The following is a 24,164-nucleotide window of genomic DNA, read 5'->3' as shown; positions in this document are numbered from 1 at the left end:
TCGCATTCATATAACGGTACATAAAGAAGAACGGATTTAGGAAATAGAAAAAAGTTTATTCTTATTAGAGCGAATAGCCTTCTTCTCCAATCTCGCAGTCATAACGGGACGTCTGCTGCAAGAATAAGAATTTGGGAATTTAACACGTGTTTTATTTTCAACTGCTATATACTTTTACATAATTTCTGAGAGGAAACGTATTATCCGTTTCTAATACGAAAATATTAATTAAAATGCGCGTAAAGTAAAATATAATATGATATAATATGAAGATATACCTATTGTGCGTTATAAATACTATAATGTAAAATCTTCTAACCTTCTGTGATTATTCCTGTTTATATTGTAGGAACTGTAGTAAAATTAATTATATTATTTGTCATTTACATTTTTATTTGTTCTAAACATGAAATCCATATAATTACAGTACTTTCTTTTAACATTTTCAATGTTACATTGTTATTAACCGTGTATATAAAGATTGAATTATTAAGGGATCTAGAACGTGTATGAATATTGATATTAGTTGAACTTTATTTATTTATTTATTTATTTATTTATTTATTTATTTATTTATTTATTATTTAAATTTAAATATGCAGAATACAGAATATAATTACAACTATAGAAATAGAAATAAAATAATACAATCAATATAAAAAAGGAGATACAGTAATATTAACAAAATTTGAGGACCGAATGAGCAGCGCTCGTGTTCGGTCGCAGTTCAAATATATATATATATATATATATATATATATATATATATATATATATATGCATATAAGAGAATATACAAAATAAAATAGGAACTAAATTAAAATTACAGCTACAGTTAAATTACATAATGTAATAGACCTATAATATATAAGAGGAATATAGAAAATGAAATGAAATAAAATAAGAATTAAAATAACAGCGGCAATGAATTTATATTATATGATATAATATTAACATAGAGAAGAATAATATCGTACGTGAATAAAGTGGGACAATTTATAAAAAAAAAGAAAAAAATATATATAGATTCCAAAATTATAGAATAAAAATATAGTATAGGCTGATTAATTCATACACATAGGCTATAAATTTATTTAATCAAATTGAAGACATTAACACGTTTCTAATTTCCTTGTTATATTTTAGTGGGTTACACGTTAGAAGTTCTGGGTATAATTTAGCTAAAGTATTACACAAACGAGGGCCAAAATTAATGCTATGCTTTAGACCAGCAGATGTGAAACATTTAGGTTCTACTAATGTTGAATTATTTCGTCTTGTGTCATGATTATGTGCCTGTAGTATAAACTGTATTTAACACTTAAGTACTTAAGTGACCCCAAGCAAAAATCCAAATAATTAAAGCATAAAATTCATAGATCCACGTAAACTTTCTAGCTCATGTGGGTCATTACTTTCCAAAATGTTCTTAAGTAATAATTTACATGTATGTACACCACAAAAGTAACACATTAATACTATGTGGACTGATATGTAACATTAGTAGTCGCGTGGGGGTTAGAGTGACCCCAAATTAAAAACACGAATTAAAATATGAAATATCCTGGTTCTATGTAAATCTTCTGGCTCATATGCATCATTACTTGCCATAATCTTCTATAGTAAGAGATTTTAACGTATAGAATCACAAAAATAATACTACACTTCTTGTGGACTAATTTATGACATTAGTAGTCGCGTGGGGGTCAACAGAACCCTCAGCCTAGAAAATTTAAATTAACGCAACAAATGACAGTGATAAACTATAAGTTATCATGTAGTCGTATTGCTGACACCCTTTCAGGAAGGTACTGATAAGCTGGGCAATGTAGGCAACAGCGTAAAAATAATACAAACCAATATAACACTGGGTTCAACATGACCCCCACGCGACTACTTATATGTTAAATGCAGATACACGAATAGTTTCGGATATAACTTGTTAGTGTAAATTTTACAGCGTCATAATGGATAATTTAGGAATATTTTAAGATATGACACTTAACTTTTTCTTTACTCACTATCACGTACTGGGGGAAAAAATTAAAATTGCATATATGGCTTACCTTGGGAAAAATCTCATAAGAACATAAATCATGCTTACAATTAAGTTTTGAATATAGCGTCGAATTTTATTTACTCTTGGTGCGATGTCATATTTTGATGATGTTGAACAGCAACCTAGTAGAGCCTATGTCAAAATATTCCATTTTTCAGGACAGCGAAAAAACATTTTAATATCTCGATAACGAATAAGTATCTGACATAGGAAGTTATTTAAATCTCCTCTTGTAAAGTCTATATCCATGTCTTGACATAAGATGTGCTTGAGAAGATTCAGGAAAGACTTTTTTGATAGGGATAAAGTTAAATCTTATTTTCACTATTTTTTTACATACGTAGTTGCTGTTCAACACAACCGATATGGGAAATGTCAGTGCATTGAATTTAGTTGAATCGGGGATTGCAGAAATAGCACATGTCATGAAAACTAAATTTTTCAGTATGCACAAAAAACGGTATTACTGTTGGTAGACCACATCATTGGTTATAGTACTGACTTCTTCAGACAGAAGCCTAATAGATGTGTCGTTTTATACCAAATTTATTGGAATCTAATAAATTGTTAATATAATAAATCAATATATATTAGCTTAACATGTGCTGTTTCTGCAAGGAAACGAAATTGTAGTATAATAATTTCAGTTCAACTTAAGTTTATTTGTCAAATTGTGGATAGCCTATAATATATGCATAGGCCTGTACTTAATACACAAGTTCAACATAAATGAACTTATTTTTCCACACTGAAGAATATTATTGTAAAATTGTTGATATTCATGCGTGTAACGCGTTAGTTTGCGTATATCGTCAAGCTTCTCTCTTTGAATTGGCACGATTTGTCTGGATATGCCAATGAAGAAGGTAAATATGGTATTATCCTTTGTACTTACAAGCAAACATTCTCATGAGGGCAGATAAAAATTAATCTTTTTTCTTCCATCATTTTAATAATGGCAAAAGAAGTGATTACATAAATTTTGGTACTCGAGCGCAATTACGATGACCGTAAAAAAATAAGTTTCCTTTAGGTCGTTTACAGAAAGAGAAAAAAAATTTCATGAAAGGTTTTATTGGAACAGATATAGTTATTTTTTAGTTATTTTTCAACATATTCCCCACCAGAATTGAGACATTTGCCATTCAGTGGGATCAATTTTTGTATCCTTGTGTCGTAAATATCTGCCGTCTGGAATCTGAACCAATGTGTCGGCACATGTCTTAGACATGGGTTGTTTCTGCGCGCTTCCAGGATCTCACAGGTCTCCAAATGTGAGATGACTATGCTGACATATGATTTCTGCATGGAATGATAGCCCTGTATCAACAGTTAATGAAACTCGAATAAATTCATTTCACCACAAATAGTGACATGTGCTGTTTCTGCAATCCCTGATTCAGTTATACCTGTTGAAAAATTTGGAGAACATTAAACAATAAGTTTTATAAAGTTACGGCTGTTCAAACGTTGATGAACAGAAGCGAACCTCCAAAAGAGTCTCTAAAATTAAATATTTAAGATCAGTTGCGCTTGCATGGTGAAAAAGTGATGAGAGATATGGATGACATCTCCAATAATTTTTTTAGAAATGCGCAATTTAGGCAAGTAAACAAATTATTAAGAAAGGATTCAAAGTTTGAGTGACGTAAATGCATCGCGTGTAAAAAAAAAATCAACACGTACAACTACGTTCAGGTGCGATAATCTGTTGAGAGGTGATAATTTTACTGTGCTGCATATCTTCATGTAGAACTGTGTATGGGCGGAGCAAGAAATAGAACAAGGGCAATACAAGGATAACGGGAAGAAAATGAGAACAAGTTGAATAAAAGAAGAAGGAAAAGGGAAGGAAAATAAGGAGAATGCAAGGAGAACAAAGGGAATATAAGAACAACAAAGTAAAGACAAAGCGAAGACCAGACAAGTGCAACACAAAGATAATAAGACGCATAAAAGGAGAATATGGAGAAAGCAAGGAGTACGGTACTTGGAGAAGATAAGGAGTAAATGGGAAAGGTAAAGAGAACAAGGTTCAGAAGGGAGATAATTGCATTCTTATGTGACGGCCAATTGTCAAGTTAACCCCTCCATACCTAATGAGGAGAAATATGTTGTCCTACGTCAAAAGTGGTTCTACGAATATTGTAATAGTGATATAATTGTATTATTTATTTTATACTGAATTTGATGCAGAATCATACACTGTGGCTTACATTCCTTTAATATCCTTTGCTTGTGTAATAAATAAATGGATGGATGGATGGATGGATGGATGGATGGATGGATGGATGGATGGATGGATGGATGGATGGATGGATGGATGGATGGATGGATGAATAGATGAATAGATGAATAGATGAATGGATGAGTGAATGAATGAATGAATGAATGAATAAGTAAATATATGGTTATTACGAGATTTAAAACGTGAAAAAATTGTTGAGACTTTTTTATATTTACTCAAATAGAAAATAAATAAAATTTTGCAATATTCTGAACCATTCTTAGTATTACCAAAGTCTAGTATTACAGTCACTAAGCTCAATACTTAGGGAATATGCATCCGTAGATAGTTGCTAACCACTAGGATCGCTACTATCGCCTTATCACAGACAATGCGAAATAGTACCGGCACAGTATATTGTTCCTAATACTCTCAACAACTCAAGCTTCGTGACTATATATACTAGACTGTGGTATTACTTTCTAAAATCTTGATCCATAACCGATGACATCTTTCTCATGTCTGTGAATAAAAAAGCCGTTTTTTCAGTGGTTCATTAAAATTAAAACTTACGAATGAAACGCCCAGTTAAAGGAAGTTTCAAAAGTATTGTATAGAAAAAAGTTTCGAAAGTAGAATACAATTTTGATGGGCAGCTTTCCTACTTACTGAATCATACCCGAAAAACTGCTTAAATATGTTTTCTGGACACTATTGATACCGGAAAGTACTTAGAATATTTTGTAAATTTTCCTATTACTCAACTTAAAAATTCTTCTTTTTGTGCTCTTCAAAAAAACCTAAAAGAGTTCATTTTAAATCAATGCAGTATCTATAAAGATAATACAACTCTTTATTAGGTATAATAAGAGTACATTTAATTTTTTTTACTTTCTTCAATGAGCGCAGGTTTCGGGAGAGGTATAGATTCCAGTTTAATAAGGCTGCACTATGCAGATACAGTTTTCAATTGCTTAAGTGATTCTATTGCTGTATTTCGTTGTGTTTCACTTCTATCACTATTTTATCTACTGTACATGCGAATATTCAGTACACGACAATACTTCTCAATTTACAATGCAATCGGTCCATCTGTACAGTCACCCTACGTCGGAATATTTCTAATTTATAAATTAACACGTGATTGAACTAAAGTTTTATCGATATACACAATGTTAATTGTTACGATAGTTGAAACATTGTGTCGCTGCAGAACTCAGACCAACGAAGTGAAAGAGAAGCAGGCTAAACTTGTGTATTATATTTAATTTGTGTTCCTGATGGCCTGTAAGGGAAATTAAAAAATTAATAATACGAATTTTTTGCTGTTTGTACGAGTTGATTAATGTTTAAGTGAAATTGTAATAATGAAAAAAAAAAAACATAGACTAGGCTTCAAAATTTACAGTACACGTTATCTCTTCCCAACCGTTGGTAAATTAATGCTGTCGAGTTTCGCTACATATCAGCGTTAAGAAATCTGTGAAAATCACACGGTAATTGGTGTGGACATATAGCGACGTTTGTACAGGGACATAATTTTATTTTTACTTCAATTTTTATTGTACCTGAGTTTTTGAATGTACTTCACTCCCACCCCTTCTACTAATGAAGTTCAACCGTCCTCCACACAGATCCAAGACCGCATATACAGTCATAGTAGCCTTACGGTCATAGTAAACAGTACGTTCCAAAAATATGTTCGCGTTTTCCAGTGACGAAGGAGCTTTCAGTATTGCATCATATTCCATTTGCCTACGTCGCATCCCGATTTCCCCCACCTGCTTCTATTCGCCTCTCTGTAAATGCTAGTGGCTGGGCTGTCTTAGTTCTTTTTTGGGAACATTAATTTTTGTTAGGAATTGGACGTCTACGTAATATTATACCCATACAATTGTTTAAAATAACAAATAAAACGGCCTCATTACGTAATTAACTGTTACGTGATTTCCTCCCTTTGTACGACGCTGCGACGTAACCACATGGACGGACAGTAGTTAGCATTCTGAGTAATTTTATCTTTTCGGATCGGGCAGGAGTGAAGATTGAATTTACAGTATGTAAGGTCTCATTTATAGAATAGGTACAGAATTATTTTAACATGAGTTACTGATACGAAGTACGAACCTGGTAATTGGAATTATGTACAATAGTCTATAGTGCGATAATATGCACATTAGAACTGAAGCCTGTATCGAAATGAACGGCCACCATTTTCAAAAATGTGTTTAAATATCCATATTATGATTATTTTTCAATTTAATTTCAATCCCTATAATGTACGCTAATGAGTAAAAACACTCATTGTTAATACTGTACTGTATTTTGATTAAACAAAAACCTAATGAAAATTATCAAACTCAAAATCGTGATATTTCCTAGTTTACATAAATGGATGAACTACTTTTCTTTCCTCCTATACCTAGTAAAGTAATTTGTTTGTATATGATGCCAGTATCATCGAACTCCAGTCGTGAAAGGAGGTATCAAACGGTGTTTCCGGTTCTTAATCGTTGATTCAAAGGTATAGCCAGGTTAATATTAGAAATCTTAGTAAAAATAAAATGATGTCCCTGTATCTCATTGCAAGCAGACTTGATATAATACAGTTTTTTTCTTATTTTCCCGCAAATAAATTGAACTAAATTTCTAGAAGATTAAACCAGCCAAGCTATGGTAAACTTCAAGAGAAAAGTCGTGGTATGGAAAAATATTTTGTTCATTTTTACATCACAATTATGGTACTTACATCATTACACTGGGCAACACATTTTTTCTCATTTTCTGTTGCATGTGAGTTTTCAATTGTTTTTATGTAACAATGAGAAAACAAGAAGGCTGAAGATATGCTGCAAGAGAAGATGAGAAGCTGGAAATAAAGTACTTGAAGAGGGGAAAGTAATTGGAGTAAATTGAGACGACGCAGAATAACAAGTTAAAGATATAATATGGAAAGGAGCTTAAGAATTTTATATGTTCACGAAATTACTATATTATATAAATAAGAAAGAAGCAGAAAGTAAAAAAAAAAAACATAATAAAGGAGTAGAAAACGAATTAGGAAGTCGTAAGAATGATAAAGAGAGTTTATAAGGAATGGAAAACAAATTTTGTTACTACGACCATGCAGAAGCAAACTTCATCCATCTTACCCGTTCATTTATTTGCATATGCAGTCGGGCTGTTGTCACTGGTGCCCGCTCACTGCTTCAGCTTCCAAGGGGCTGGCTCGTACCTGATGTTTCCTTCCTCGACCACCTTGAGGGATGTGGTTTTTCATTCCCGTTCCGTAAGACGACCTCTTAATCTCAAGCTTTGCATTATTCATGCAATCTCCCTCATAATCTACCACCGGCGCCAATTAGCTTCACTCTAGCAGCGTGTTTTGTTAAATAAAACAGCTGTCTCAAGTCTTGATTAAAGTACGAAATGGCGACATTCAAGACAAATTCCACGTATTAATTCAAAATTAAATTCTGTTTTCGTTACTAAATAACTATGAATAATAACTCAACTCCTTTCATTTATATAAAATGAGTTTTTATTTATAAATAGAAAGAGGGAGGAATTAATATTCGAAAAATATAGCCTTCCAGTCCACTGCATCCTTTCAACTGAAGTAACCGGTCAGATGTGAAGTCCTTTCTATATCCGGGAGTGTTATACAGAATGGAAGTGAAATGACTCTGCAGATTTTCAGAGCGAATACCTCGTGTTCTATGTAACAAAAAAGTGTAACACTGTAATGGCAAAAAGTCCATAGTTTTCTCAGAACAAAAATTATTTTGCCTTTAATGTAAACATATCATTTTAATTAATTAATTACATAAATTTTCTGTATACAGAATCAAAGAATAATAAAATGCAATATGGTGTATTGATATAAATTGATTAATTAAAGAAAGAAAATTTCATCTAAGTAAGAGAACTCGGGGAAAGATGCAACAATACTTGTAGCATTACCGCGCTGAATGGCGATACCAATGCGCTGACGTAGATATTGACTGCTTCGAGTTTCCCCAGAAAGCTGCACTGAACTTCTACATGTGGTAGAGATAAGAGCCTTGGGTTCACTACACCATGATCGAAACGTTTCAACCGCAAAAACATAATTATCTGTAAGATGTTTATATTTATGATGTTTACCAACAGGGGCACTTTCTGCTGCACATCCTGGTGCCTTAGAGGTTGAAGACCGATGAGAAGGGGCCAATGTATCCACACACATGTGGAACCCCAAATTAAGGATTTGCCTACATACCACGGGATTAGAGTCAGACCATCGGGTCTTTTGCCGTCTGAACGGCTGATCCCGGAAGGTTCTAAGATGGATGGAACCCCTGAGGATGTTAATGCTCTTTTAATGATATCATTAAGCGATGAATGACGAGAGACAACTTAAGGCATGGTGGCCATAAGTATCTACAATATTGCCACAGATACATTTATGAATGTGACAGATTTTGCAACTGAGGCTTAAAGCCACGGAAACTTTAAAGGACCTGGGTCCATAAGGGTACTGATGTTAGAGGAAGGAATTGCATGAAGCCAAAACCCTGAAACATTTGGTGGAGTGCCAAAAAACTAGCACGATCTATATCTGAAGGGAAAGATTATTGAAGGGACTCCTTAACAAGAGAGATTAGTATTTCACCCCAATGCTTTTGAACCGCTGGAGAATACGGAGGATCAGAGTTATGGAAAACCTCACCCCATCGAACTAAAGCCTCCTGCACAAAAGGGACCTGAACCGACTCACTGTAAGAAGGAAAAATGGTATTTCCTAAATGTTTAACACCCTCTTATTCTGTAACTATTGAGAGTAGGGTACGATTTTTGTCCATCTCGATAGAAAACTTAATGAAGAAGCGTTTACATCAATAGCTTGGATGTTTTTCGTGTAAATTTAATTTTAAAACCACTAAATTCAAGCCTCTGTACGATGCGAACAGATTGAAACGTTGTAGTCAGAGAAGGAGGTGGAAGATAGGGAGATAGACCTGAGCTCGTTGACCTCTTACATCTGTATTACGAGAAGAAAGAGTGGTGTTTTAACGGCGATATTGCCAGACTGCTGAAACTTCCAAGTCAATTTTCTAATTAACCGTCCATTTGATCACACAACATAATTAAATAGGTTTTTCTAATCGTTTAAGTGTACCCTATCATCCCTTTCAGACTGCAAGGTTATTTCACTTCCATCCTGTATATTTGATTGTTAAGGCCGAACACTTCTTCACGGCAGTATCAATGATGTGTTGAAGTCATGACCGTAAACTTAAGTATTTGAAGGAAATATTCTGCATACATATGGAGTTTTTAATCGGGATTTGTAATGTTTCTTCTGTTTTCTTCCAGGAAAATATTACATCTGAACCAATTCCGTTTTCATAAATAATATGAGAAGAAAATCCTTAACGGCTCTTTACTCGTCAGAAGTAAACATTTTTGTAGATTAAACACAGTAAAAGAAACAAATTACGTTAGGAAAGGCCACTCTAGGACAATCTGAAGCAATCGACCAATCTGAAACTGAAATGAAAATGCAGAGCCGGACGGTTGAACAAGCCATCAGTGTGTTGACTATAGAGATAAAGTGGCGCTGGATCGGACACACATTAAGAAAGCCAGACGAAGCTGTAGAGAGAATGGCGTTGAATTGGAACCCTGAGGGTACCAGGAAACGTGGTCGACCTAAAACGACGTGGAAGAGACTACTGAAGACAAAGCTGCAGAGCTGAAAAGATCTGGAGAGAAGTGAAGAGGCTGGCCAAAAACCGTACCAGATGGAAATGTTTCACTAAATCCCTATTCTCCAGTGGGAATAAAAGAAATTGACAACATCGTTATCCAATATAAACACTACAATAATCGCTACAAAATTAAGATATTAGGTAAAAATTAAATTTATAATCATCTTTAAATGCTGCAACTTACTTGACAGAAAATAAATACATTTATTCAGTTATGGACAAATCAAACGCACATTTTTATCAAAGTATAACAAATAATATAAAGATATTGGAGAAAAATGGAAGTATAAGGACACAGTACATAAATTATTCATAGATTTCAAAAATGCATATGACTCGATTAAGAGAGAAGTTTTATATAATATCATTGGAATAAAACGTCAAAGTATTTCGATGGTTTCAAGTAATTCTTAGTAAATGTTCACTTACTTACTTACAGTGGCTTTTAAGGAATTCGGAGGTTCATTGCCACCCTCACATAAGTCCGCCATCGGTCACTATCCTCAGCAATATTAATCCAGTCTCTACCACCATATTCCACCTCCCTCAATTCCATTTTATTTCTTCCTCCCATCTACATCTCGGCCTCCCCAAAGGTATTTTTCCCGCCGGCTTCCCAACTAACACTCTATATGCATTTCTGGATTCGCCCATATGTGCTACATGCTCTGCCCACCTCAAACGTCTGGATTTAATGTTCCTAATTATGTCAGGTGAAGAATACAATGCGTGCAATTCTGCGTTGTGTAACGTTCTCCATTCCCCTGTAACTTCATCCCTTTTAACCCCAAATATTTTCCTAAGAACCTTATTCTCAAACACCCTTAATCTCTATTCCTCTCTCAAAGTGAGAGTCCAAGTTTCACAACCATATAGAACAACCGGTAATATAGGTGTTTTATAAATTCTAACTTTCAGCTTTTTTAGAGCAGACTGGATAACAAAAGCTTCTCAACCGAATAATAACAGGCATTTCCCATATTTATTCCCCGTTAATTTCCTCCCGAGTATCATTTATATTTGTTACTGTTGGCCCAAGATATTTGAACTTTTCCATCTTTTCAAAGGAAAAATTTCCAAAGTAAATATTTACTATTAGATTTAATGAGCATCGTATCCCGATAAATTGACTCCTATATATTAAACATGAACGAATTTCGTCGGAATTTTAGGAAAAATTACTGTACACATACAGGCAGGTAGAAAGAAAAGTGACAGGTACAAAAATTTTAGCTTCATAATATTTAAATTGTGTACATTTGTGATAATCACGAACTCTATCTTCAATATGGTAACATTTTCTCTTTATACTTCGTGTAATGACGGAATAAAAATGAAATGTTACAAAAAATGAACGGGGCATTTACAGAATCTCGATTATAGCATGAATAACCTTTCCTTTTACTGTTCTGCGTTTATTATTTTTATCATTAGAGATATGGTTTTTAATTGTCTTCATTACCTTGACAGTATCCTGTTGTATGCAGATAACGCTAGTTGCTTATTAGATAGCGCTCGTTAATAATAATTCATTTGCAAATAGATCACGCAACACTCGGCATTATTAGATAACTCTCGTTGCTAATCACTTGCAAATAGATTTAAGCAACACTCGACAGATAGCAACACACGCAGTCTTAAGCGTGTGCACCATCTAGTGCATACTTCTTAATCATCGTGTCACACTAAAAATGTTGATTTTTCTTTTCATAAGATTTACTTCGAATAGTATTACTAGACCAATGCGAGTAGAGCCGCGGGCGTAATGTGAACTATCGCGATGCGGTATTACGAAAGCAGGAGCAATAGCGCCACGGCTCCGGGCTGCAGGACTCCACTGGCCTTGGTCGAGTAATAACTTATTCCGTCAAAATAATGATATTTTCGCATTAAAACGTACTGTTCACTCTGACTTCACATTGTATATATAGCTGGTTTGAGGGCTGTAGTCAATTTATTCTCTGCTGACATTCTAGTTCACTGTCAGTAGAACATTCTAATTTTACTCTTAATATTTTATTTAAAATCCTCTGACTGTACTTTGATTTTTACTCTTTTTCAATGTTATCAGTTGTTACTATTGAGAACATCATGATGTCCATTAAATATTAAATTAAATACACACAGATGTTTGCTGGTATTGTTTAGAAGAGTCTATATTCAACTCCCCTATTGCAATGTTGGTCTTTTAAAATATTTCATAATCTACCTTTTGTTCCCACGCGAGTATTTCCCCGGAATTAACCTTTACGCATCCATTTGTTTAATTAAAATTTGTGACGTTCCTTTCGATCCAGAAATTAATTTCATTGTAATAACATTTACAATTTAAACATTTCAATAAATTATTTCGTTGAAATGTTTCCATCACCTTAACATTTTTATCGTCTTTCAGAACTACTCCACATATAATTATTATTCTAGTTTAATTACTTATTGAGATCGTCATGTGTTAATTTACCAGAATGTATTTAAAATTTATCAAAATACCATGAAGATAAATGTTGTTTATTAAATAAATTAAGACATATTTTGATTCATATTTTGAAATATATTAATTACTACTTCTTGTCTAACTTACTTTATGTTTGTCATTCTCAGCGTCTGTTCTGTGAAGTATATTTGTTGCTTCATTAAGTTTCATAGTCATACATTATTTTTCTCAAAATATGCTGATGTAATTATGGAAAGGAAAGATATTCCTGTTGGTACCATTATTTTCTTGGAAGGTTCGATACATGGTGCGTATAAATGTATCACAGCACTAATTATATTAGACTGTATTATATAATCGTTCATTAATTTATATTGATTATTTCGTTTATATGATGTCATTCCATTTTCGACCAATGAAGTGTAATGAAATTTTGAATTCCAACCAATCACTGTCATACATCGCAATAATTTCTGCAGCTCGATTTATCGCTATCAATTTATCGCATGGTCGTTCTATTGTTTAGTCAGTGTCGCCAACTGTTTCCACGTAAATCGATGAACATGAATTCATTGTACTAAATAAAGTGCGAAATCCTACTTCCACATCTACATCTTCATCTTTCAATTCCATCTAAAGAAAATGACACTCCATCATAACAATTGTTCATTTAATTAGTGTATATTGTACTATAAAAGTTTAAATTAAATTATGATATCAGCAGACAATGAAAACGAATTTCTGTTATAAGAACAAGAGAAAAGTGCAGTAAATGTAATTAACATTTTTAAACCTGTATTTCTCTTTTCTCAATTGGTATTACTGAATAACATTCCATTTCTTTATTACAGTAATCGTTATTCATCTATTTCGAATTCATAACGTCTGAATAGGTTAAATATTCATAAATACGAGTATGCAATTATTAACATTTTGTGAGCGAATTTTAGGGTCATATTATTTAAATTTTTTTATTCACGAAATAGTCCTAATAAATGTCACTTGAGGTCTGAGATTTCCCAAATAAATTCACTCATTTCGCTCGTGGATTTATCAGCAAATCTCAGACCTCTTTTGACATTACTATAGATAGTTAAACAACTAATTATTGAAATCTTAGGCAAAAATAATGATGACGATAATAATAGAGTTGACAGCGATAGTGACATTGATAACCACTGATGGCATAGGCAACTATACTCCTCCCTCGATATAGGAGAAAACCAATCCTACCTACGTACCTAATTATGTATAACACGCCGAGCAAGTCCCTTGCAATCAGCTAGCATCATGGTTAGGTACAGCATGAAAATCCAGGAATACTATGGACAATAAAAAAATCGATCTTACGGGAATGGGTATTTAAGAGTTGTTAATTCATTTAAAAAATGAATGTGACAGCACGTTAATACAAATTAATTTTATTTCCTAGAAAATCTACGTATCTATAAAATACAATACTAAATAAATAAACCTGCATACATACAAACAAGTAAATAATAATTATAATAATAATAATTTTACTTGAACTGTAAAAATAGCACATTTTTGGTTGGCGCTACCGATGAAGCAAAACCTTGTGGCCGGGAGTGGAGTTACATTAAATAATAAGAAAATAGTAATATGCGTTACAAGAGCGGTATGTTGAAGTTTTCATATTCGAGGAAAAGTTTGAAAAAGCGAAACGTAGTTGAGCTTTTTTAATTTCCGAGAATTGAAAGAAAACATACCGCTCGTGTATCGTACATTATTTTGTGAGAAGATCGTTTATTACATACCTGAAAGAGGAATTTCTAATTAGTTGCAATGAAATCTCCATCTTGGTTTCTGTTCAATGACGGCAAACTTGCAAAACAAAAATATCTGTCTTCAACATTGTTGCTTTAAAATATTTTCTGTGTTTACTATACTCCAGCAGGCCGTGATATACGTCTGTCTTTTTTTCCCCCAGTCTATAAATGCGAACTTAAAACAAACGGTAAGGTTATGTAATGATTTAGAGTTTACTTAATTTTCGAAAATATTTAAAAACAATAATTAACAGTGCAATTTAGATGAAATTGCAGTGGTAAGTTTCCAATTTATAATTATTACTACATTGAACGTCTCTAAAAATAATATGTTAAAAGCCTAAAGCAGTAAAATCAATATGTCACTTAAGCGGTAAGAAGAGGGAAATTGTTATGTGTGTTCGGTTGGGAATACTGAATGTGGAATTTTAGACTTTCCGCGGATTGGTTTTGTGCGGAAACCAAGCAAATACGCACGATCTCGCACAAAATAATATTACATGCTTTAGCGTACACTAAAATAATTAATTAAATTAATCAAATATAAATAAGCAAAGTAAAGTGAAAAATATCAAAATAATAATACCAGAAATAATAATACAAGAAATATAATGAAATTATATCAGGTAAAACACAGAAGAGTTGGTTAACTAAATAAACAAATAAATAAATGTTACCTTAAACTTTCCAGCAGTATCCTTAATATTTATGTCGTTTTCAAGGCGTTGAAAAATATTTACTTCGTCAGAAATACTCAGACGTGAAAGTTTTGTGACTTGATGCTTTACCTGTATGCGGGGGTTTGGATTATCGTCACAACAACGGACCACGTTGTACTGTTTTGCTGCTTTCTTTAGACTCAAACGCATTCTACTAAATCAGCGGAGCAGTGTATAATGCGACGATAATAATGGTAATAACATCAACAATTGAAGACGTCCCCGGAGTAAGGATGTAGCAAACAAAACTGTAATTCATTTTGAGGAGAAAGGAAAATAATTTCAGGAGCATATTCCATTAGGCCTATATTTATTATCATAGCCATTTGACTAAACAAGGATACAAGCTTATTCAGCCGTTGAACGAAATCATTTATTGTTATAAATAAATCCCTTAACATTACTTTTTTTTCATACATCACGTTTCAAGAATTTGATATTACATCCTTCTTCCGGGGACGTTTTCAATTGCTGATAACATGGGCAACTTTAATTTCGACGACAATAATGACGAAAACAGCGATAATAACATCGATAATTACTGATACCATAGGTAACTATAATGACACCGATAATAAATATGGTGATAAGAGCGATAGTAACATCGCTTGACAAGATAATATTATTTTAATTAAATTTTCCCGTCAGAAGTAATTGCTAAATGACTGTAATTTAGTTTATGAGATCATTAATTGCTTTCAGCCATCTGATGATTCATTTATTCGATAATTACTGACCATGGACAGTTGTTGAATTGTATGGCGAAGTTGACAGTGATAACTGTGATACCGAAAAGATTTTCACGACTACCATAATTTTTCTTAACACGAAACATTTAACCAAATTAGAGAATGTATAGATTTGACTATTTTCATTTGCTGTTAATGGAGAAGGAATTCACGACGTTCTGCAGATTAGCACTATCTTCATTTTTAGGTAAATAAGTTGGATTGAGAGCGGTATCCTACACGTTCAGTTTATTACAAACAGCTAAATCTACTTGACTGACCAACTACAGGCAGAAGAATGCGGAGCATATAGGAAAGAGATCAAAGTTTATATTGTGAGGGTACAAAAACAGAATTATAGACAAGGAAACAAGAATTGGAAGTAAAAATAATAGATACATGAGTAGGGAAAGACAGTACACAGTACAATAAGTAAACATCAGTGTATTATATTTACAGTGAAATAGAAGGGGCTCCAGGGTTTACTTCTGCAAACTGCTGATTAGAATGATTTAGGAGGAAGTGATAGTATGGGGAATTCTAAAGGAAAAGCATTCTATAAAGATAATATTATCCATTATTCTCGGTGGTTAAATGGATCATACTCGGAAACTAAGAGGAAGGCAGAAAATGAAAAACATTGGAGAATGCTGGGTTTCCAGTGAAAGACCTGCCATTTGGCAGAACACTATGCATGCATGCAAAAAAATTATGGTTTACTTAACGATGCTCGCAACTGCAGAGGTTATATTAGCGTCGCCGGTGTGCCGGAATTTTGTCCCGCAGGAGTTTTTTACATGCCAGTAAATCTGCTGACATGATCCTATCGCATTTAAACACACTTCTATAAATGCCATTGACCTGGACCGGAATCGAATCCGCAACCTCGAGCACAGAAGGCCAGCACTATACCAACTACTCTACGCAGGCCGACTGTATGTATGTATTATTTATTACTTATTAAGTAGGTTATTTTACGACGCTGTATCAACATCTTAGATTATTTAGCGCCTGAATGAGATGAAGGTGATAATGCCGGTGAAATGAGTCTGGGGTCCAGCACCGAATGTTACCCAGCACTTGCTCAAATTGAGATGAGGGAAAACCTCGGAAAATCCCGACCGGGATTCGAACCCGGGCCACCTGGTTTCGCAGCCAGACGCGCTAACCGTTACTCCACAGGTGTGGAATGTATGTATGTATGTATGTATGTATGTATGTATGTATGTATCCTCGATGGTTTCCTAGGAACAACTACAGTAGGACTACGGTATATGAAAATAAAGGCATGAGTTTCCTTTACTTCCTCCGCATAAATTTCTCACATTGATGCTGACGCAACCATAATATTAGGTTGTACTATTGCCTTTGTCATGTTGGCCACTTGCATGTGCACATGTTACCAGTATACCTGGATGATAGGGTTCTTGCACATTCTAGCCGGCCAGTGATCCAGTATCTCAATGAAATTTATCCTGAGCGTTGGATCGGTTGCGGTGTTGTCATTTTTTGACCACCAAGGTTTCCCGACCTTACACAATTAGATTAGTTTTTGTGGGGCTGGCTTAAGAGCAAAGTTGAAACAAGGGAGCAATTGCTTCCTCGCGTTTAAATGCATGTGATCACATTAAGGAAAGTCCTAACTATCTCAAATTAGCAACACTGAATCTGACCACATGAGCTGCAAAGTGCATCGAGTTTGACGGTGGCAATGAACATGTTATGTAAAGAGAAATGTACAATTAAACGCAACATACGGGTAACGATCCGTAGTCTACTATCGCCTACACTATTCCCATTCTTCATAGTTGCAATTGGTTTCCTCCAAAAGCGTTGAGAATAAGATATTATGCTTATATATGCTTTTTCTTTAGAATCGCCCTTACTATCACCCTTCAACTTACGGGCCTTTCCTCCTGAATCATCCTGTATAGCGACGAAAGAAGGAACCGCGTAGCCGAAGACCGAGGGGGTGGAAGTTGATGAGAGTTGGGGATAGGTTGGGGTGACGTGGAAGATTATACTATTTTCTTTTTAGGTCATCTGTTGCATGATAGACAGCCACAAAAACTGAAGGTTTCGCCCTTTTTAGATCAAATTTATCCAGATGTTCTTTCTTGTTAACTGTTATTATTACTTAAGGTCCGTTTTTACACCAACGTGGTCTTTAGAAAAATGATGCTCTGTGACCCAGTTTAACTGTTTAACTGATGAAGTGCACACAATCTCTGCAACGCTATAACACGAGTTTCTACTCTGAACATATTTTACAAGTAATACCTGGCTTTACAGTTTTACTCCGAATTGCATGAGGTCAGTAACGGGAATCTAACGATCCGAGACCGTTATAACGTGATAGCCGTAATCCCTGCACTCTAATTGTAATTGCAATCCTTCCATATTTACATAATACCGAGATAAAAGACTGCAGCGTTCAGCTCCTGATGAGAAGGGGCAAAACGGTAGAGTGGGACGATGTTATTCCACACAGAGGAGAATTCGAATTTTCTGTGAATTTCATGTACGCATGTTATAAACCAATCAGTTTTATCTGCTTTTCTTTTCTATGCCTTGTCGTAGCTCAATCGTCTGACGACTTCTACCATAATAGGTCGGGGTTCGATTTTGTTTTTGTCATTGATTTTGAGTTGTAACATGTATATTCGCCCCACAGTGATAGGAAAAATGGAAGTATTTTGTGGAACGAAAATAGGCTTCTGTTCCCAAGGAAATGCAAGGGCCATACTGGATAAAATTACAATTGGAGCAAGTCCATTGGTACGAATTCCGCTCATTACACACACGCACGCACACACGCACACACGCAGGCGCAGACACAGATTTAAACCTATCCCATATAATGTGCATGTATTACGTCCATTTTATTTCATAAAATACTACTCCAGTATACCCCATACAACTTCACTAGCTCAACGTCCAAGGTACCTTACATAATTTCACTCTATTACTTTCTAGTCTATATGCTTTAACCCTACTTCACTTTACTTCGTCAAATTCCAATCCATTTCACTCTATTCCTTACAATTATAATATATTTCACTATAGGCTACAGAGTGAAAAGTAATTAAACCGACAAACTCCGGGAGGTATGGGACACCAAAACAAACGGTTTTCTCTAATGCCATCTTTTCCTCAGAGGCTTTTTTAACCGGCAGAAGGCGTATGCTTTCTTCAGATCACGACGACTCTACAAATTCGCATTTTGTTGTACATCTTGACTCAGTGCAGTGCTTTATTAAGTCTGGATATATGTTCTAGCAGGGAAAATAAACGATAATCGTGAAGTTTCCACCACGTTAGGCAATCCATGTCCCGCCGATGTAATATTTGTGTATAGCTCAAGGGAAGTATTTTTGAACATGTTTTGCAGTGATTTTGATGTGTAAATGTTTTATAAGAGACTCAAGCAATAAAGCATGGCAATGGTTTCTGTTACGTTAAGATCTGGTGTCTTCACGAAATAGTGCCTTCTAGCACAATATGACATTACAGAAAATTTTTGTTTTGGTGTCCCATACAACCTCCTGGAGTTTGTCGGTTTAATTACTTTTCACTCTGTATTCCGAACAATTCTACTCTACTCCAAACTAACATTAATTTCACTCTATGATATTCTAGTATACGTAATTTCCACCTATTCTACTCTACTTCATACAATTCCACTGTATTTCATCCTACTCTTGCCATTGAATAGTATTTTACTCTATTTCCTTGCATTCCAACCACGTTCATTCTAGTTTTAAAATTGCATCCTATTTTTTCTCATTGCTTTTCATTACTTTCACTTCTTTTTCCGTCCCATTATTTCTCTTCTCTTCTTTATTTTCGTTTCTAATCTACTGTCTTCTCTTTTTCTATATTCTCTCTTTCTCTCGTATCTTCATTTCTTCACTTTTCTCTTACCTTCTGATCGCAGTCTTTAGTCTTCATAAAGCTTGAGTCTGTATGTACAGTAGTGTCAAAAAAACCGGACCGACCCTTGTAGCTGATTTCAGAGTCTTGTTCACTCCAGAGCACGATAGACTGGTAACCAAGACTTTCGTGGTTCGAATCCTGCCTGGGAAGGAAAATTTTTTGTTCCTTATTCAAATTTATTCCCAATACTTTTCGATTGCAGCGATATTTTAATTTCAATAAGGAACAAAAAGAAGTTTCCTTCCCAGGCAGGATTCGAACCACGAAAGTCTTAGTTACCAGTCTATCGTGCTCTGGAGTGAACAAGGCTCTGAAATCAGCTACAAGAGTCGGTCCGGTTTTTTTTTTGCCACTACTGTATAAAACGAGAATTATTTCGAGATCTACTATATTTTAAATCCAAATGCATTGAAACTACCATAGTGGAGGTCACACGGAATATAATTTTAACTAAAATTACAGAACTTAATCTTTACACAGGATAGAACATATTAATTATATCCTTGGTAGGGTTAAGTTTTTTCGAAGCGATAAAACTTCACCTCAAGTGTTGTGTAAATAACCTATTACAGAAAATATTAACACCACCGCTATAAAACTATAATAATTATAATAATAATAATTATAATAATAATAATAATCTGGTTGACTGACTAAACCTCTTTGGTTCTCATTCAAAGAACGAATTCTCATTTTTACATCAATAACTCTCTCAATTAATTGTCTAACAACAGAACATATACGTATTAATAGATCTGCAGTTGGAATGATTGCATGGCTCCCCGTTCCCCTTACAGATTAAAATAGTTCTAGCATCTCTCATTCCATCAGGCACGACATTCCATGACATAAAGGAATGTCATCGCTACGGAAAACACACGGAAAATACGTAGGTCTAGTGACAGAAACCGCTTCTTGCGAAGAATGGAATTCGTGTCTCTCGGAAAGAAAATTTAACTCCACTAAATGATGTACTGCAGAAATGAAAGTGTAGTCTGTGCAATATACGAATGAGGTTTGAAAAATAAAAAGACAAATATAATTTTATACAAACGGTTTATAATATCTAAGTCTTGTTTATAACACATGTATTTTATTTTCTCATGACTATTACTGTTGAACACGGCACGAATTTCGAATATCTTCACTGAAGAAATTCACAGCCAATGAATATGCCAAGTCTTCACCATAGCTTTCAGATCTTCGTCATTCATGAATGGCTGTGAATTTAAAAGCAGAAACTATGTGACGTACAAAAAGAGGTGGTAATCACTGCGAGCCAGGTTGGGACTGTCCGGTTATGGTCCAGTAAGTCTCACTTGAAATGTAAAATCAGCCAAAGTAAGCTTTGTGCGATGTGAAGTCGTGCGTTGACGCACAGAAGGTTGACAAAGGAAAGTCTTTTTTATTGACCGCCGCAATTTCGTTAGGTCTCACAGCAATAGTTATTAATTGTAGCTATTCCCTTCAAGAATTCAAACAGCAAGACATTTTTCTTATCTAAAATTGTAGTTACAAGGTTTTTATATTTTGCAAAACGATATAATATGTAAATGTTTGTATTTGGAGGAAATTTGTGTGCTATCGAGTTCGTCCATCGTTTCTTGATTTCCACATTTGTGTACGATATTTACATGGAGTTGAGGAATTTGTCGTTTTATGCCTCACGTTATATAGAATCCTGGCCTAAATTTTGTAACGTCAAACAATGTCTTTGGTAATGAATTTGGACACAATAAAATTTATTTATGATATGTACTCCGTGACAGTTAATTTAAGGCAAAAATTTGCTGAAACTCTGATTTTCGCGTCCTATTTAGGGGAGACTTGTACCTTGAAGCACTTTGCACATTTTATTTTCTTTCTTAATTTTGGGAAATAAAATTTTTAAATGAAAAATTTCTTGAAATAATCATTGAAGATTTCTTTACAACTCCTATGCATTTTCCTGTTTTACACACCTATTAAGAATGGAAAAAATAAAATGAAAGGATATGTAATGTGTTCAAAGGTACAACAGGTTCATGTACCTTGGAACATACCCTCTTGTAAGTTGGAACTCATGGAATATAGGTGGGAATATAGCTGTAAAAACTGACAATCATATTTAAAATGTATTTGCCATCATAAACCAGAGCAGGATTCTTTGATTTAGATTTTATTTTCTGGGGGAGCAATAACTGCTTCAACAGCTCTTTCAAGGCATCCGGATCAATTGAGGGCCTCTTAACTCCAGACTTACGTCATGACATGATCTTAAAATAAAAGAACAACAAAAACCGATAGTATCGTGTACCTTGGAACAAGTTTCATGGTACAAGATGTTTTGTGTTCAAAGGTACAAGAGGGTGCACGTTTAAACAAATATGGCTCCCAAAACTAGAGATTCGAATAAATCATGGAAATTAAAATATGTTATTACTCACCAGATGATAGGAAACACACCGTACTTGATTGATAGTAACAAATACAATGTCGTTTTGTGTTAGAAAACATATGTCAATGAACGAAATGTTTACTTTTGATACTAAAACAAATTGTTTTGTCTACAGATCTCACACTTTGCAATAAATCAAGTGGAAACTACAACCAGAGCTACTTAGCGGCTTTCTCTACAATGTATTTCAGTTTGAATTCTCTAGGCAGCAGCAAAAAAAAAAAAATGTTCAAAGGTACAACGGTCTCCCCTCCTTATTAATTAATTTCTGAATTAATTAGTTTATTTATTTATACATGTAATTATTTATTTTTCCTGGATTAATCTTGCTCAGGATAGGAATCAATGGCGAGCTTATGTGAGGGCGGCAATGAACCTCCGGGTTCCTTAAAAGTCAGTAAGTAACTGAGTATTATTTATTTTTATACATCTTGATCACACAACTTTTAACACTATATCACTTCGGAATATGTATTATTTGTCTTTCTTGTGTTAAATTCTATCGTACCATGTTAACATGTTTCGGCCTGTTATTGGCCTTCTTCAGAAGAACACAGTCATATAAACCATATTTATTTTTATTCCTGGTTGCACAAGTTTATAATTGCAGAAACATGATATATTCCTTCTATATCACACATGTTCGTTCGCCCATGTCGAACTATCCTAATCACTCTGTTGCCCCTTCGCTCTTAATATTAAACCTCTGAACCTCGAAATAAGCTACTGGCCGTGAATTTCTGTGGCGGTTAGATATATTTTCACGAACGAAATGAAGCGCAACATAATCTTCGAAATTGACTATAATCTGGATTGCATTGCTAATTTTCAACCAATATTTCACAATAATAAGTAAACACATATGCTCACAAAATGAGATACGGCTTCCTAATGACTCACTTTAAAAGACAGAGCATATTAAAACGTATTCGAACCTATTGACTACACAGACCGTTTATTTAGTCCTGACAGCTCAGCGACGCGAAAGAGGGGAAATAATAGGAGTATTGGGGAGACTTCCGGAATAGAGATAGGGGCGAGCGGTCGGTAAAGGATTGTAATACAGCTTAACTGTATTAACGCCGCGCTCTCATGGTTAACATTCGGCAGGTCTTTGAACAGCTCCGTGCATAACATTCGGTAGGTCTTTGAAATTTAATTGGATTATTGTTTTCAATTTCTTATGTCGCCGCTCCAATCACTAGCCTCAATTTCAATATTGCAACCAATAAGCTGCTTCCATGATTAAATGACACGTACTTATCTAATCCACGTGGACTAAAACCGAGGTTGCAATACCTTGTGCTGAGGACGAACATTAATGTATGTGATTAAAAATTATTATTATTAAGAGTTAGGAATGTCAACGTATTCGTATATGAAACAACAATAAAACAATAATAATAATAATAATAATAATAATAATAATAATAATAATCAGTTAACAATATAACAAACTAGTGCTTATTCTTGTCGAGGAAGTAGATGTGAGAACGTGACGCTTACAGTGAAATCGGTCTGCAAAATTATGTTTTAAAAGAACACCGCACGTTATTGTATGATGCCGACATGTTAACCATGAGAGCGCGGCGATAATAAAAAAAAATGTCAACGTATTCGTATATGAAACAACAATAAAACAACAATAATAATAATAATAATAATAATAATAATAATAATAATAATAATAATAATAATCAGTTAACAATATAACAAACTAGTGCTTATTCTTGTCGAGGAAGTAGATGTGAGAACGTGACGCTTACAGTGAAATCGGTCTGCAAAATTATGTTTTAAAAGAACACCGCACGTTATTGTATGATGCCGACATGTTAACCATGAGAGCGCGGCGATAATACCGCATGTGTGACATCCGATTGCTCTAACTGCAGGCGACAAACTAACCTGAACATCCCTTGGCGTAACTTAATGTACTCGCCTGATCCAGGCGCGTATTGCCGGCGACTGTCAGAACTAAATAATCGTACTGTAGCTTACTGATCTAGGGCGCCATGCCTTGGACTATCGTTACGAGATGAGCGCTGGTTTGCGTCTTCACGAGGGAAGAATATTTCTCATGT

This window comes from Periplaneta americana, chromosome 15 (assembly GCF_040183065.1).
Source record: "Periplaneta americana isolate PAMFEO1 chromosome 15, P.americana_PAMFEO1_priV1, whole genome shotgun sequence".
Taxonomy (NCBI): Eukaryota; Metazoa; Arthropoda; class Insecta; order Blattodea; family Blattidae; genus Periplaneta; species Periplaneta americana.
The sequence above is the reverse complement of the archived record's forward strand: the minus strand, read 5'-3'. Positions refer to the sequence as shown.